This window comes from Phyllobates terribilis, unplaced genomic scaffold (genome assembly GCF_046119375.1).
Source record: "Phyllobates terribilis strain yellow unplaced genomic scaffold, ASM4611937v1 Scaffold_7__3_contigs__length_470593459, whole genome shotgun sequence".
NCBI classification, from domain to species: Eukaryota; Metazoa; Chordata; class Amphibia; order Anura; family Dendrobatidae; genus Phyllobates; species Phyllobates terribilis.
Window position 1 is genome coordinate 257,367,352 of NW_027362767.1, and position 10,850 is coordinate 257,378,201.

Below are 10,850 nucleotides of genomic sequence, written 5' to 3' on the forward strand. Positions count from 1 at the left end.
CTGGCTCCAGCTGTGTAACACAGCCGGCGTGTCTCGGGATCGGTGCTGGCTCCAGCTGTGTAACACAGCCGGCGTGTCTCGGGATGGAGGGCGGGCTCCAGCTGTGTAACACAGCCGGCGTGTCTCGGGATCGGTGCGGGCTCCAGCTGTGTAACACAGCCGGCGTGTCTCGGGATCGGTGCGGGCTCCAGCTGTGTAACACAGCCGGCGTGTCTCGGGATCGGTGCTGGCTCCAGCTGTGTAACACAGCCGGCGTGTCTCGGGATCGGTGCGGGCTCCAGCTGTGTAACACAGCCGGCGTGTCTCGGGATCGGTGCGGGCTCCAGCTGTGTAACACAGCCGGCGTGTCTCGGGATCGGTGCGGGCTCCAGCTGTGTAACACAGCCGGCGTGTCTCGGGATCGGTGCTGGCTCCAGCTGTGTAACACAGCCGGCGTGTCTCGGGATCGGTGCGGGCTCCAGCTGTGTAACACAGCCGGCGTGTCTCGGGATGCAGTGCGGCCTCCAGCTGTGTAACACAGCCGGCGTGTCTCGGGATCGGTGCTGGCTCCAGCTGTGTAACACAGCCGGCGTGTCTCGGGATCGGTGCTGGCTCCAGCTGTGTAACACAGCCGGCGTGTCTCGGGATCGGTGCTGGCTCCAGCTGTGTAACACAGCCGGCGTGTCTCGGGATCGGTGCTGGCTCCAGCTGTGTAACACAGCCGGCGTGTCTCGGGATCGGTGCTGGCTCCAGCTGTGTAACACAGCCGGCGTGTCTCGGGATCGGTGCTGGCTCCAGCTGTGTAACACAGCCGGCGTGTCTCGGGATCGGTGCTGGCTCCAGCTGTGTAACACAGCCGGCGTGTCTCGGGATCGGTGCGGGCTCCAGCTGTGTAACACAGCCGGCGTGTCTCGGGATCGGTGCGGGCTCCAGCTGTGTAACACAGCCGGCGTGTCTCGGGATCGGTGCGGGCTCCAGCTGTGTAACACAGCCGGCGTGTCTCGGGATCGGTGCGGGCTCCAGCTGTGTAACACAGCCGGCGTGTCTCGGGATCGGTGCTGGCTCCAGCTGTGTAACACAGCCGGCGTGTCTCGGGATCGGTGCTGGCTCCAGCTGTGTAACACAGCCGGCGTGTCTCGGGATCGGTGCGGGCTCCAGCTGTGTAACACAGCCGGCGTGTCTCGGGATCGGTGCTGGCTCCAGCTGTGTAACACAGCCGGCGTGTCTCGGGATCGGTGCGGGCTCCAGCTGTGTAACACAGCCGGCGTGTCTCGGGATCGGTGCGGGCTCCAGCTGTGTAACACAGCCGGCGTGTCTCGGGATCAGTGCGGGCTCCAGCTGTGTAACACAGCCGGCGTGTCTCGGGATCGGTGCGGGCTCCAGCTGTGTAACACAGCCGGCGTGTCTCGGGATCGGTGCTGGCTCCAGCTGTGTAACACAGCCGGCGTGTCTCGGGATCGGTGCGGGCTCCAGCTGTGTAACACAGCCGGCGTGTCTCGGGATGCAGTGCGGCCTCCAGCTGTGTAACACAGCCGGCGTGTCTCGGGATCGGTGCGGGCTCCAGCTGTGTAACACAGCCCGCGTGTCTCGGGATCGGTGCGGGCTCCTGCTGTGTAACACAGCCGGCGTGTCTCGGGATGCAGTGCGGCCTCCAGCTGTGTAACACAGCCGGCGTGTCTCGGGATCGGTGCGGGCTCCAGCTGTGTAACACAGCCGGCGTGTCTCGGGATCGGTGCGGGCTCCAGCTGTGTAACACAGCCGGCGTGTCTCGGGATCGGTGCGGGCTCCAGCTGTGTAACACAGCCGGCGTGTCTCGGGATCGGTGCGGGCTCCAGCTGTGTAACACAGCCGGCGTGTCTCGGGATCGGTGCGGGCTCCAGCTGTGTAACACAGCCGGCGTGTCTCGGGATCGGTGCGGGCTCCAGCTGTGTAACACAGCCGGCGTGTCTCGGGATCGGTGCGGGCTCCAGCTGTGTAACACAGCCGGCGTGTCTCGGGATCGGTGCGGGCTCCAGCTGTGTAACACAGCCGGCGTGTCTCGGGATGCAGTGCGGCCTCCAGCTGTGTAACACAGCCGGCGTGTCTCGGGATCGGTGAGGGCTCCAGCTGTGTAACACAGCCGGCGTGTCTCGGGATCGGTGCTGGCTCCAGCTGTGTAACACAGCCGGCGTGTCTCGGGATCGGTGCGGGCTCCAGCTGTGTAACACAGCCGGCGTGTCTCGGGATCGGTGCGGGCTCCAGCTGTGTAACACAGCCGGCGTGTCTCGGGATCGGTGCGGGCTCCAGCTGTGTAACACAGCCGGCGTGTCTCGGGATCGGTGCGGGCTCCAGCTGTGTAACACAGCCGGCGTGTCTCGGGATCGGTGAGGGCTCCAGCTGTGTAACACAGCCGGCGTGTCTCGGGATGCAGTGCGGCCTCCAGCTGTGTAACACAGCCGGCGTGTCTCGGGATCGGTGCGGGCTCCAGCTGTGTAACACAGCCGGCGTGTCTCGGGATCGGTGCTAGCTCCAGCTGGCGTGTCTCGGGATCGGTGCTGGCTCCAGCGGTGTAACACAGCCGGCGTGTCTCGGGATCGGTGCTGGCTCCAGCTGTGTAACACAGCCGGCGTGTCTCGGGATCGGTGCTGGCTCCAGCTGTGTAACACAGCCGGCGTGTCTCGGGATCGGTGCTGGCTCCAGCGGTGTAACACAGCTGGCGTGTCTCGGGATCGGTGCTGGCTCCAGCTGTGTAACACAGCCGGCGTGTCTCGGGATCGGTGCTGGCTCCAGCTGTGTAACACAGCCGGCGTGTCTCGGGATCGGTGCTGGCTCCAGCTGTGTAACACAGCCGGCGTGTCTCGGGATCGGTGCTGGCTCCAGCTGTGTAACACAGCCGGCGTGTCTCGGGATCGGTGCTAGCTCCAGCTGGCGTGTCTCGGGATCGGTGCTGGCTCCAGCGGTGTAACACAGCCGGCGTGTCTCGGGATCGGTGCTGGCTCCAGCTGTGTAACACAGCCGGCGTGTCTCGGGATCGGTGCTGGCTCCAGCTGTGTAACACAGCCGGCGTGTCTCGGGATCGGTGCTGGCTCCAGCGGTGTAACACAGCCGGCGTGTCTCGGGATCGGTGCTGGCTCCAGCTGTGTAACACAGCCGGCGTGTCTCGGGATCGGTGCTGGCTCCAGCTGTGTAACACAGCCGGCGTGTCTCGGGATCGGTGCTGGCTCCAGCGGTGTAACACAGCCGGCGTGTCTCGGGATCGGTGCTGGCTCCAGCTGTGTAACACAGCCGGCGTGTCTCGGGATCGGTGCTGGCTCCAGCTGTGTAACACAGCCGGCGTGTCTCGGGATCGGTGCTGGCTCCAGCTGTGTAACACAGCCGGCGTGTCTCGGGATCGGTGCTGGCTCCAGCTGTGTAACACAGCCGGCGTGTCTCGGGATCGGTGCTTGCTCCAGCTGTGTAACACAGCCGGCGTGTCTCGGGATCGGTGCTGGCTCCAGCTGTGTAACACAGCCGGCGTGTCTCGGGATCGGTGCGGGCTCCAGCTGTGTAACACAGCCGGCGTGTCTCGGGATCGGTGCGGGCTCCTGCTGTGTAACACAGCCGGCGTGTCTCGGGATGCAGTGCGGCCTCCAGCTGTGTAACACAGCCGGCGTGTCTCGGGATCGGTGCGGGCTCCAGCTGTGTAACACAGCCGGCGTGTCTCGGGATCGGTGCGGGCTCCAGCTGTGTAACACAGCCGGCGTGTCTCGGGATCGGTGCGGGGCTCCAGCTGTGTAACACAGCCGGCGTGTCTCGGGATCGGTGCGGGCTCCAGCTGTGTAACACAGCCGGCGTGTCTCGGGATCGGTGCGGGCTCCAGCTGTGTAACACAGCCGGCGTGTCTCGGGATCGGTGCTGGCTCCAGCTGTGTAACACAGCCGGCGTGTCTCGGGATCGGTGCTGGCTCCAGCTGTGTAACACAGCCGGCGTGTCTCGGGATCGGTGCGGGCTCCAGCTGTGTAACACAGCCGGCGTGTCTCGGGATGCAGTGCGGCCTCCAGCTGTGTAACACAGCCGGCGTGTCTCGGGATCGGTGCTGGCTCCAGCTGTGTAACACAGCCGGCGTGTCTCGGGATCGGTGCTGGCTCCAGCGGTGTAACACAGCCGGCGTGTCTCGGGATCGGTGCTGGCTCCAGCTGTGTAACACAGCCGGCGTGTCTCGGGATCGGTGCTGGCTCCAGCTGTGTAACACAGCCGGCGTGTCTCGGGATCGGTGCTGGCTCCAGCTGTGTAACACAGCCGGCGTGTCTCGGGATCGGTGCTGGCTCCAGCTGTGTAACACAGCCGGCGTGTCTCGGGATCGGTGCTGGCTCCAGCTGTGTAACACAGCCGGCGTGTCTCGGGATCGGTGCGGGCTCCAGCTGTGTAACACAGCCGGCGTGTCTCGGGATCGGTGCGGGCTCCAGCTGTGTAACACAGCCGGCGTGTCTCGGGATCGGTGCGGGCTCCAGCTGTGTAACACAGCCGGCGTGTCTCGGGATCGGTGCGGGCTCCAGCTGTGTAACACAGCCGGCGTGTCTCGGGATCGGTGCTGGCTCCAGCTGTGTAACACAGCCGGCGTGTCTCGGGATCGGTGCTGGCTCCAGCTGTGTAACACAGCCGGCGTGTCTCGGGATCGGTGCGGGCTCCAGCTGTGTAACACAGCCGGCGTGTCTCGGGATCGGTGCTGGCTCCAGCTGTGTAACACAGCCGGCGTGTCTCGGGATCGGTGCGGGCTCCAGCTGTGTAACACAGCCGGCGTGTCTCGGGATCGGTGCGGGCTCCAGCTGTGTAACACAGCCGGCGTGTCTCGGGATCAGTGCGGGCTCCAGCTGTGTAACACAGCCGGCGTGTCTCGGGATCGGTGCTGGCTCCAGCTGTGTAACACAGCCGGCGTGTCTCGGGATCGGTGCTGGCTCCAGCTGTGTAACACAGCCGGCGTGTCTCGGGATCGGTGCGGGCTCCAGCTGTGTAACACAGCCGGCGTGTCTCGGGATGCAGTGCGGCCTCCAGCTGTGTAACACAGCCGGCGTGTCTCGGGATCGGTGCGGGCTCCAGCTGTGTAACACAGCCCGCGTGTCTCGGGATCGGTGCGGGCTCCTGCTGTGTAACACAGCCGGCGTGTCTCGGGATGCAGTGCGGCCTCCAGCTGTGTAACACAGCCGGCGTGTCTCGGGATCGGTGCGGGCTCCAGCTGTGTAACACAGCCGGCGTGTCTCGGGATCGGTGCGGGCTCCAGCTGTGTAACACAGCCGGCGTGTCTCGGGATCGGTGCGGGCTCCAGCTGTGTAACACAGCCGGCGTGTCTCGGGATCGGTGCGGGCTCCAGCTGTGTAACACAGCCGGCGTGTCTCGGGATCGGTGCGGGCTCCAGCTGTGTAACACAGCCGGCGTGTCTCGGGATCGGTGCGGGCTCCAGCTGTGTAACACAGCCGGCGTGTCTCGGGATCGGTGCGGGCTCCAGCTGTGTAACACAGCCGGCGTGTCTCGGGATCGGTGCGGGCTCCAGCTGTGTAACACAGCCGGCGTGTCTCGGGATCGGTGCGGGCTCCAGCTGTGTAACACAGCCGGCGTGTCTCGGGATGCAGTGCGGCCTCCAGCTGTGTAACACAGCCGGCGTGTCTCGGGATCGGTGAGGGCTCCAGCTGTGTAACACAGCCGGCGTGTCTCGGGATCGGTGCTGGCTCCAGCTGTGTAACACAGCCGGCGTGTCTCGGGATCGGTGCGGGCTCCAGCTGTGTAACACAGCCGGCGTGTCTCGGGATCGGTGCGGGCTCCAGCTGTGTAACACAGCCGGCGTGTCTCGGGATCGGTGCGGGCTCCAGCTGTGTAACACAGCCGGCGTGTCTCGGGATCGGTGCGGGCTCCAGCTGTGTAACACAGCCGGCGTGTCTCGGGATCGGTGCTGGCTCCAGCTGTGTAACACAGCCGGCGTGTCTCGGGATCGGTGCGGGCTCCAGCTGTGTAACACAGCCGGCGTGTCTCGGGATGCAGTGCGGCCTCCAGCTGTGTAACACAGCCGGCGTGTCTCGGGATCGGTGCGGGCTCCAGCTGTGTAACAGCCGGCGTGTCTCGGGATCGGTGCGGGCTCCAGCTGTGTAACACAGCCGGCGTGTCTCGGGATCGGTGAGGGCTCCAGCTGTGTAACACAGCCGGCGTGTCTCGGGATGCAGTGCGGCCTCCAGCTGTGTAACACAGCCGGCGTGTCTCGGGATCGGTGCGGGCTCCAGCTGTGTAACACAGCCGGCGTGTCTCGGGATCGGTGAGGGCTCCAGCTGTGTAACACAGCCGGCGTGTCTCGGGATCGGTGAGGGCTCCAGCTGTGTAACACAGCCGGCGTGTCTCGGGATGCAGTGCGGCCTCCAGCTGTGTAACACAGCCGGCGTGTCTCGGGATGCAGTGCGGCCTCCAGCTGTGTAACACAGCCGGCGTGTCTCGGGATCGGTGCTGGCTCCAGCTGTGTAACACAGCCGGCGTGTCTCGGGATTGGTGCTGGCTCCAGCTGTGTAACACAGCCGGCGTGTCTCAGGATCGGTGCTGGCTCCAGCTGTGTAACACAGCCAGCGTGTCTCGGGATCGGTGCTGGCTCCAGCTGTGTAACACAGCCGGTGTGTCTCGGGATCGGTGCTGGCTCCAGCTGTGTAACACAGCCGGCGTGTCTCGGGATCGGTGCTAGCTCCAGCTGGCGTGTCTCGGGATCGGTGCTGGCTCCAGCGGTGTAACACAGCCGGCGTGTCTCGGGATCGGTGCTGGCTCCAGCTGTGTAACACAGCCGGCGTGTCTCGGGATCGGTGCTGGCTCCAGCTGTGTAACACAGCCGGCGTGTCTCGGGATCGGTGCTGGCTCCAGCGGTGTAACACAGCCGGCGTGTCTCGGGATCGGTGCTGGCTCCAGCTGTGTAACACAGCCGGCGTGTCTCGGGATCGGTGCTGGCTCCAGCTGTGTAACACAGCCGGCGTGTCTCGGGATCGGTGCTGGCTCCAGCTGTGTAACACAGCCGGCGTGTCTCGGGATCGGTGCTGGCTCCAGCTGTGTAACACAGCCGGCGTGTCTCGGGATCGGTGCTGGCTCCAGCTGTGTAACACAGCCGGCGTGTCTCGGGATCGGTGCTGGCTCCCTCTGTGTAACACAGCCGGCGTGTCTCGGGATCGGTGCTGGCTCCAGCTGTGTAACACAGCCGGCGTGTCTCGGGATCGGTGCTAGCTCCAGCTGGCGTGTCTCGGGATCGGTGCTGGCTCCAGCGGTGTAACACAGCCGGCGTGTCTCGGGATCGGTGCTGGCTCCAGCTGTGTAACACAGCCGGCGTGTCTCGGGATCGGTGCTGGCTCCAGCTGTGTAACACAGCCGGCGTGTCTCGGGATCGGTGCTGGCTCCAGCTGTGTAACACAGCCGGCGTGTCTCGGGATCGGTGCTGGCTCCAGCTGTGTAACACAGCCGGCGTGTCTCGGGATCGGTGCTGGCTCCAGCTGTGTAACACAGCCGGCGTGTCTCGGGATCGGTGCGGGCTCCAGCTGTGTAACACAGCCGGCGTGTCTCGGGATCGGTGCGGGCTCCAGCTGTGTAACACAGCCGGCGTGTCTCGGGATCGGTGCGGGCTCCAGCTGTGTAACACAGCCGGCGTGTCTCGGGATCGGTGCGGGCTCCAGCTGTGTAACACAGCCGGCGTGTCTCGGGATCGGTGCTGGCTCCAGCTGTGTAACACAGCCGGCGTGTCTCGGGATCGGTGCTGGCTCCAGCTGTGTAACACAGCCGGCGTGTCTCGGGATCGGTGCGGGCTCCAGCTGTGTAACACAGCCGGCGTGTCTCGGGATGCAGTGCGGCCTCCAGCTGTGTAACACAGCCGGCGTGTCTCGGGATCGGTGCGGGCTCCAGCTGTGTAACACAGCCGGCGTGTCTCGGGATCGGTGCGGGCTCCAGCTGTGTAACACAGCAGGCGTGTCTCGGGATCGGTGAGGGCTCCAGCTGTGTAACACAGCCGGCGTGTCTCGAGATGCAGTGCGGCCTCCAGCTGTGTAACACAGCCGGCGTGTCTCGGGATCGGTGTGGGCTCCAGCTGTGTAACACAGCCGGCGTGTCTCGGGATCGGTGCTAGCTCCAGCTGGCGTGTCTCGGGATCGGTGCTGGCTCCAGCGGTGTAACACAGCCGGCGTGTCTCGGGATCGGTGCTGGCTCCAGCTGTGTAACACAGCCGGCGTGTCTCGGGATCGGTGCTGGCTCCAGCTGTGTAACACAGCCGGCGTGTCTCGGGATCGGTGCTGGCTCCAGCGGTGTAACACAGCCGGCGTGTCTCGGGATCGGTGCTGGCTCCAGCTGTGTAACACAGCCGGCGTGTCTCGGGATCGGTGCTGGCTCCAGCTGTGTAACACAGCCGGCGTGTCTCGGGATCGGTGCTGGCTCCAGCTGTGTAACACAGCCGGCGTGTCTCGGGATCGGTGCTGGCTCCAGCTGTGTAACACAGCCGGCGTGTCTCGGGATCGGTGCTTGCTCCAGCTGTGTAACACAGCCGGCGTGTCTCGGGATCGGTGCGGGCTCCAGCTGTGTAACACAGCCGGCGTGTCTCGGGATCGGTGCGGGCTCCAGCTGTGTAACACAGCCGGCGTGTCTCGGGATCGGTGCGGGCTCCTGCTGTGTAACACAGCCGGCGTGTCTCGGGATGCAGTGCGGCCTCCAGCTGTGTAACACAGCCGGCGTGTCTCGGGATCGGTGCGGGCTCCAGCCGTGTAACACAGCCGGCGTGTCTCGGGATCGGTGCGGGCTCCAGCTGTGTAACACAGCCGGCGTGTCTCGGGATCGGTGCGGGCTCCAGCTGTGTAACACAGCCGGCGTGTCTCGGGATCGGTGCGGGCTCCAGCTGTGTAACACAGCCGGCGTGTCTCGGGATCGGTGCGGGCTCCAGCTGTGTAACACAGCCGGCGTGTCTCGGGATCGGTGCTGGCTCCAGCTGTGTAACACAGCCGGCGTGTCTCGGGATCGGTGCTGGCTCCAGCTGTGTAACACAGCCGGCGTGTCTCGGGATCGGTGCGGGCTCCAGCTGTGTAACACAGCCGGCGTGTCTCGGGATGCAGTGCGGCCTCCAGCTGTGTAACACAGCCGGCGTGTCTCGGGATCGGTGCTGGCTCCAGCTGTGTAACACAGCCGGCGTGTCTCGGGATCGGTGCTGGCTCCAGCGGTGTAACACAGCCGGCGTGTCTCGGGATCGGTGCTGGCTCCAGCTGTGTAACACAGCCGGCGTGTCTCGGGATCGGCGCGGGCTCCAGCTGTGTAACACAGCCGGCGTGTCTCGGGATCGGCGCTGGCTCCAGCTGTGTAACACAGCCGGCGTGTCTCGGGATCGGTGCGGGCTCCAGCTGTGTAACACAGCCGGCGTGTCTCGGGATCGGTGCGGGCTCCAGCTGTGTAACACAGCCGGCGTGTCTCGGGATCGGTGCTGGCTCCAGCTGTGTAACACAGCCGGCGTGTCTCGGGATCGGTGCTGGCTCCAGCTGTGTAACACAGCCGGCGTGTCTCGGGATCGGTGCTGGCTCCAGCTGTGTAACACAGCCGGCGTGTCTCGGGATCGGTGCGGGCTCCAGCTGTGTAACACAGCCGGCGTGTCTCGGGATGCAGTGCGGCCTCCAGCTGTGTAACACAGCCGGCGTGTCTCGGGATCGGTGCGGGCTCCAGCTGTGTAACACAGCCCGCGTGTCTCGGGATCGGTGCGGGCTCCTGCTGTGTAACACAGCCGGCGTGTCTCGGGATGCAGTGCGGCCTCCAGCTGTGTAACACAGCCGGCGTGTCTCGGGATCGGTGCGGGCTCCAGCTGTGTAACACAGCCGGCGTGTCTCGGGATCGGTGCGGGCTCCAGCTGTGTAACACAGCCGGCGTGTCTCGGGATCGGTGCGGGCTCCAGCTGTGTAACACAGCCGGCGTGTCACGGGATCGGTGCGGGCTCCAGCTGTGTAACACAGCCGGCGTGTCTCGGGATCGGTGCGGGCTCCAGCTGTGTAACACAGCCGGCGTGTCTCGGGATCGGTGCTGGCTCCAGCTGTGTAACACAGCCGGCGTGTCTCGGGATCGGTGCGGGCTCCAGCTGTGTAACACAGCCGGCGTGTCTCGGGATCGGTGCTGGCTCCAGCTGTGTAACACAGCCGGCGTGTCTCGGGATCGGTGCAGGCTCCAGCTGTGTAACACAGCCGGCGTGTCTCGGGATCGGTGCTGGCTCCAGCTGTGTAACACAGCCGGCGTGTCTCGGGATCGGTGCGGGCTCCAGCTGTGTAACACAGCCGGCGTGTCTCGGGATGCAGTGCGGCCTCCAGCTGTGTAACACAGCCGGCGTGTCTCGGGATCGGTGAGGGCTCCAGCTGTGTAACACAGCCGGCGTGTCTCGGGATCGGTGCGGGCTCCAGCTGTGTAACACAGCCGGCGTGTCTCGGGATCGGTGCGGGCTCCAGCTGTGTAACACAGCCGGCGTGTCTCGGGATCGGTGCTGGCTCCAGCTGTGTAACACAGCCGGCGTGTCTCGGGATCGGTGCGGGCTCCAGCTGTGTAACACAGCCGGCGTGTCTCGGGATCGGTGCTGGCTCCAGCTGTGTAACACAGCCGGCGTGTCTCGGGATCGGTGCTAGCTCCAGCTGGCGTGTCTCGGGATCGGTGCTGGCTCCAGCTGTGTAACACAGCCGGCGTGTCTCGGGATCGGTGCTGGCTCCAGCTGTGTAACACAGCCGGCGTGTCTCGGGATCGGTGCTGGCTCCAGCTGTGTAACACAGCCGGCGTGTCTCGGGATCGGTGCGGGCTCCAGCTGTGTAACACAGCCGGCGTGTCTCGGGATCGGTGCGGGCTCCAGCTGTGTAACACAGCCGGCGTGTCTCGGGATCGGTGCTGGCTCCAGCTGTGTA